Below are 6,768 nucleotides of genomic sequence, written 5' to 3' on the forward strand. Positions count from 1 at the left end.
GGCAAGCTGTAGAAACATTTACATAGGCTCTGATAACAGGCTCTTTAACATAACCGCAGAGGGATAATGAACGGGGTAATTATGTTATCCGCGGCGAGTACAAAGAAACAATAGACCCATCAATTAAACAATCCTCAGGACTGCTCTTGTTTAGCGCCGTGAGTGCAACAAAGTGAATTGTCCGCCACGACTTTAGCTTTTTTTGTAAAACATCTTGAGCGCAGTAGATCTGATGATACTCCAATTTGCCAGCAACCAGTGCACACGGGGCACAATAGAGTATTGGAGCATATTGCTTAAACCGTGGCCTCGGAAAGCACCACTAATTGCATCTGGGATTTGGTTATCCAATCCCACAGTGCATTGCAGCCGGGGCGAGGAGCAGGGGGGTGAATTAGAGGCTGGCAGGGTGAAGCTTCTGCTTGCTGAAGCCTTGACAGTGCTTTGTACTGAATGATTGTTCTCCAGACAGCTGACGGAGGTAGCGGCGCACGCGGAGTTGTTTGAAAGCCCAAAAGGATATGCGGCTGCATCATCAAAGTCCAGCAAGTCTTCCATGTGTCAGGGAGAGATTAAGCTCTTCCAGAGAGGGCAACGCCTCTGATCACTCTATTCAATCGATGGGATTTGAATAAAGGAATAAAAGATCAGGCATTGTGTATCTGGGAGCCGTGCAACCGCTGGATAGGATTAAGGCGCGTTGGAGCTGCGGTGACAGACGCCATCAATCACAAGTTCCCTCCGCTAGTTAGCTAAAGTTGATATTAGCCCTAAATAGGACACATCTGTTTGTTGCTGCACACTCTCTGACTTTAATTAATTCTCAAGTCATTTTATTTTTAGGCACGGGGTTTTTTTTTTATTATTTATTTGTTGCTGCTCCTGTACATGTGCACGAAAAAATGTAAATTGCATCCTTCCTTTGCTCACAGTGAGGGGCTCACATACACTGTGATGCCGCAAACGAAGCTCGTACACACACACACACACACACACACACACAAACACAAACAATATGAAAGTCACTGTGCAAACAAACTTTGGTCCGGTGGTCTGCTCCGGCCTCATTTTCCTGGCTGAGTTCTCTATCATCGCCCAGCGTCTCCTCCACAGGCTGTGTCAGATAATAGCTTCCTTTTTCTCCACTTTTCAAGAGAGAATGAGTCTATTCCCTGGGAACGGAGTTCAAGGGCAGGTCTGTGTAACCCAGAGAGACAGACTCCTGCCAAGACCTTGGCTTCGGATCCTGGAAATGGCCTTTTTTTTTATTTTTTTTTATGCCTGATTGGAACACGCACGTCGCACTGACCGGGAGTCCTCAACTCTCCCACATCAGGCTGAAGCGCGTTGATCCAGTTCGGGTACTCGGTACTGTCCTTGCCATCGTGACCTCTAAGTCTAACCCACCACTAATTGTTCCGACTGTCATCCTCTTGCGTCAGAAAGAAAGAAAGTGGTCGTTTCTTGAGTTGTGTGTAACACCGACTCAACTTGCTCTGATTCTTTCCTCACTATTATCTTCTTGCTCTTAGCCCTCTCCCCTTTCCACCCATCATGTCACACAGTGGGGCATAATTACTAGAATCCTTCGCCTGGCTATGCTATTATTAGCATAGCGTTTAAGCCCTCTCCCTGGTCAGATGGTCAATGCTTGAGGGCAATATGTCACACTACATGGGCACAAAAGGTAGCCAAACAATGCCTATTGAGGACCAGGTGCCATTGCAGTATTACCATTTGGCGACCCTCCACCATTGTGGCGCACAGCGCTTGTTGATACAGTGCATTAATTGCTCGTGGTTTCAAGCGACGATCTTAATTAATGCACCCACGGACAAGGTGTGTGCACTCAACTGTCCGTAGAAGCCATTATGACTGTTCTCTGGATTAGCTGGTTGGCATCCTTGAATGACTTATGAAGACACAATGACAGAGAGGAGAAAATATAACCGCAACCCCACATAAAAGAACGCGCAGTGCCATCGTTGTAGCATCATTACGATGGCTTTTCATCATTATGCTGCATGAGAGAAATGGCCTTTTTTTTCTCTCTCTCTCCAAAGATATTCTTGGCGATTAAGCCAGCCTCTTTAATGATGTTTTGCAGCTTAGTGTTCACTGAAAAGAATAAATTTGATTGGTATTTTTGACATTCAGTCTTTCATTTTTTATACGGGCCCTTGACATAAAGCATCAAAATGTTCTGCACTTTATGCTGCAATAACAGAACAATTGTTTCTCTGTTTGTATCCGATTTAAATGAAGCCAGTGATTTCAATCCACTGCCGACTTATGAAACATGTCTATTGGTTTGTTTGTAACAAAGTGAATAATGTGTTGGTGATTTTTTTTTTTTTTTTTTAGTCATTAAATAAAACAAATAGACTGAGAAACAAGGTTGAAACCAGATTATGTTTGCTTGATAAATGATTAACACAGTTAACCAACTTTGGAACCGCTCTGTCAATCTAATCGATTGACCTGCTAATCATATCAGCGTGATTCATGAGAATAATTCAAGAAAAAAAGAGATTTTAACCAAAATTGCTACCTATTTTAGAAGTTGTAAATATATTCACTTCACACCATCCATAGTTGGTAGCCATTTTTAGTCTGGTGGTGACTGTACATTGTCTGAATCCTAAACAAGCTCCAAACGTAGAGGTAAAGGTGGGATGAAGAGGCCTCTGTGGGTCCGGGTCTTGGTCCGGGTCTGGGTCGGGAGCCCCCTGCTGCGGCAGCTTGCCTCCTGGATAGGGGCGGCAGATCCCGGTCTCTTTACTTACAGCCCGCTGGAGCAAGAGGTCGACACACACCTGAACCCTCCCCTGCACACAGTGGGCCGCGAGGGCCTGGCCGACACACAGGACAGCCGACCTGCTTTGACCTCTCCTCTGCTACGGGCCCCTGGGACGCCGGCCAATAAGCTGAGGGACCACTCACAACCACTCTGTTAGCACACTCAGCACCTCAGCCAGAGAGCGCTGCACTATTCAGAACACACACACACACGCCCACTCAGGCACGTCCACTGTACACACATACAAAGAGACACATTCAAACATTATACAGGCATCACATACTGCCTCGTGCAAACACAATCTGTCACACACACACACACACACACACACACACACACACACACACACACACACACACACACACAGCCACGTAGCGCAGCTCCCACTCTGTCTTCCTCTCCCCTCTCTCTCATGTGGAGCCAGGTGAGAGCTCGGCATTAAACTGGTGAATATCTCCATCTTGTGGACAACGTTTGTTTCATTACGAGAGATATTGTTGGGGCAAACGTTCATTGTCTGTTTAAGTACCGGTTAGAAAGGGTCAGAGCTCTGATTCTCTTCATATCGTTGACTAATGAAGCTCTTCATATGGGCTGCAGCAGCACACATGGTGAAGGTTTATCAGTGCAGCTCATATGGTAAACAGCAATTCTTCTCTTGGAAATTAGCATGTGAGCCAATTGTCTCCGTTGTAAACAAGGCATGTTCATGTGTGAAATCATTTGTCCACATCAACAGCCCGCCAGGGTCAAAGAGGCAGCAGGGTGACTTTATCTTGAATGTCACTTTGTTTTTGGTTGGTTAGACAGTACCCTCTCTTGGATTGGCTTCTCGGATGAAGGCACAGGTGAGGCCCACAGAGGAGCCCCCCCACCCCCCCTCTACAGCGTTTCCTCTGCTAAAACAGCCCTACATTTTAATATGCAACATCTGTGCCGGGAGAGCTTTCCAAAATGGCTGCTCCTTGGAGGATGACGGTAGAGTCTGCTCAAACTTGGGGTTGGGGCATTTGGTACTGCAAGGTTCTGCACAGATGTTAGCATTCACAATGTCACTCCGTCCTTTGCTTCAGTACCCAGGGAGGTCTATTTTAAGGGAGGGTGGTTGTGTTTTCTTCCTTAGTTCCCTGAGATCACTTTATCTGCAACTGTCATTGTAGCAATTCTACATAGAGCTGTTCCAGTGGACTGGGACTGCTGTCTCTGATCAGTAAGGTATGAAGGAGCTTTTCGCCTGTTAATTTATCATTCCGTCTGGTTCTACTGTACGGCAGCAGTGCCACGAAGACAGGCTTGTACGATGTAGTCACCAAACACTTACAGTACAATACAAAACATGAGGCGATGGCGGTAAAAGCTCCTTCAAGAGACACAGCGAACGGTAAAGGATAGCAGGACAAAGCCACGCTTGTTATCCTAGTCTGTCCAGTCGCACGGAGCCATGTTTGCGCTGCGCTTTCACAAAGAATCGGGAGTATTTTCTGAGCAGAGATGCTATGACCTAAAGGCTGCTTGTCAGCCGGATTATTCAGCTGATTCTCAAACAAGACTCCAGACAAGGCTGCACAGAATCAGGGAGGGAGAGAAGGGACCGAAAAAAAGAGAGGAAAAAGCCAAGGAGAGGGACATGTAGGGCGCCTAATGCATCACTTACACAAAGAAGATGTTCATATTTAATGCTCATCATTAAGGCAGGGTTGGAGCATTGGAAGACGCTTCTGCTATTTTCCCACACCCCTTGAGCCAAGTCCTTGTGACAGCCCTCCACTGCATCCCGGCAAATTATCCGCATGAGCTACGGTGAACAAAAACAGCCCAGTGCGGGGGAAGTGAGGCCCAGCCTCGACTCCACTCCGGTGATGGGGAGACACGTCACTTTGCATCAGCTCCAGCCCTCCGAACCATCATCTGCAAGTGAGGAGAACAAGCCCACTCTGTGGGGAAGGGGACAGTTGAAGAGAACGAGGCAGATGAGAATAAAAGAGATAAGGAGTAGGAATGCTAGGGGAGGAGAGAGTGAGGGTGAGAAGAGTGTAAAAGGTTTTGAGGAGACGCTTTAGTAGGTGAAGTCCATGCAAATCAGTGGGATTGAAGCGTTATTAACGAGCAGAACCGCCATATTGTTTTCTGTCAGATGTTTTGGTGAAATGATTTACTATAGCCTTGGGCCTTAAACTGCACGACAAATGAATCATTTAGATTTGCTAAATGAATGTTGTATTCCCCTGAGCATACATGCACTCTATGGGAAAAAATATATATTAGAAGCACAACAAGTACTTGCAGTATATCAACATGGTTTTAACATAAATAACACTTGGCTTTCACACGAGATATTTTATCATTTAACTGTGAAATGTAGGATGCACCTTCCTGGTTTCAGCCTGTGGTTTGGTGTTGTTCAGCCATCCAGTGTTAAACAGAGTCAGGGCACTCTCTGCTGGACGCTGCTAAACTTGCAGGACCTGTGATCTACTGACGCTGGTAGACAATGTAAGGGTTTTTGCTCACTTCATTTCAGATGTTTAGAAAAGTACGCCTATGGCCTCCTTCTCAAGGATATATCCCGATGGCCAAGGAGACTAGAGAAAAATTGAGTTCCACCAAAATAAACCTGTCTTCCAAGATGCATGTGCTCCAAGCCTAAATTGGCCTATTTAAAGGCATAACCATAGACAGCCTTTGAATAATATTGACTTGCAAACTATGCTGAGGTCAAGGACAGGAAGCTAGACCACGTTAGTTGGCACAAGAGTGATGGAAAGTAAACCAGATACATTTAGGACCGGTGCAAAGTAAAAAGTCAAGCACTCTGCTATTTTTACGAAGAATGAATGATTGGGTTTTCTGGCATGAAGAAAATAAGCTTACAGGGAAGAAAAAACCTATGTGGTAGTTTTTTTTTTTCAAATTCAATGAATATTTTAATGCTTATTTCCCATATTTGAGAATTAATTAAATTTCGTATGTAATGCAAATTGCTGTTTTATTCTTTTTTTAATCTTTTTTTTAACAGTACATTTCTGCATCTTTAATCTATTACGTTTATTGTGCGGCGATGCTATTTTTGCAAGCTCTGATGATCACAAGAATGATGTGCTTTAGAGGGAGATGAAAACATCGCAGCGAGCTGCGAAACCTTAATATGGTGCCGACTGAGGAAGCTGCTGTTTCGTGTGGTTGTACTTTGTGATACTAAGTGTGATTTTCATATCTCATAAGAATTAAGTGACTTCATAATCTTTGACATTGTCACAAGAAGACGCACATATTAAACCACTATTAAATCATCTTTTAAAGCAATAATTAAAAATAATAATAAAGCAATTTCACACAATAATATTCTGTAAAAGTATGGAATAAAATCCCAATTTCTACGTCATTTTTTTGCGTGAAACTTTGTTAAAAGACATATTTGGTTTGTATTCCTTGAAAGCCTAATGATACTCCAGCACCGACCGGTCCAGTATTTATTGAACACACACAGAGTAGGTGCAGGCTGTCTGTCTGAATCATTGCTCGCTTGCTGCAAACCACTCTGTACAGCCGAGCACACTATCCATATTCATGTGATTTTTGCCGGAAGGCATTTGTGTCTACTAAAAATAGCATGGTGAGAGAAAGGGTCTCACACTGTGTATCCTAACATTCATGAGCCCGGTCCCTGTGATTGGGTGTAAACAAGTGTCTCTTTGCCGAGACACTACTTCATGTTGTTGAGTAAACACTTGTAAATAATTGCTGTGGGCCAGAATAAACAGATACCCGAGGTGCACGGCGTAAATCAACAGAGTCGTGCATTCCTCAATTTTCTTTCATTTGTTTGCAAACCTAAATAAAGAGATTTCTGGGTGCTTGGTGTATTTGTGTGACGGGGCTTGCTGGTACATGTCCATTACAGCCGGTCCTGTATGAGTGCACGTGTTTCCATGTGAGTCAAAGAGCACATGTGGCTGTACGTAGGCCGT

Source organism: Eutrigla gurnardus (assembly GCF_963514095.1).
Source record: "Eutrigla gurnardus genome assembly, chromosome: 9".
Classification (NCBI taxonomy): Eukaryota; Metazoa; Chordata; class Actinopteri; order Perciformes; family Triglidae; genus Eutrigla; species Eutrigla gurnardus.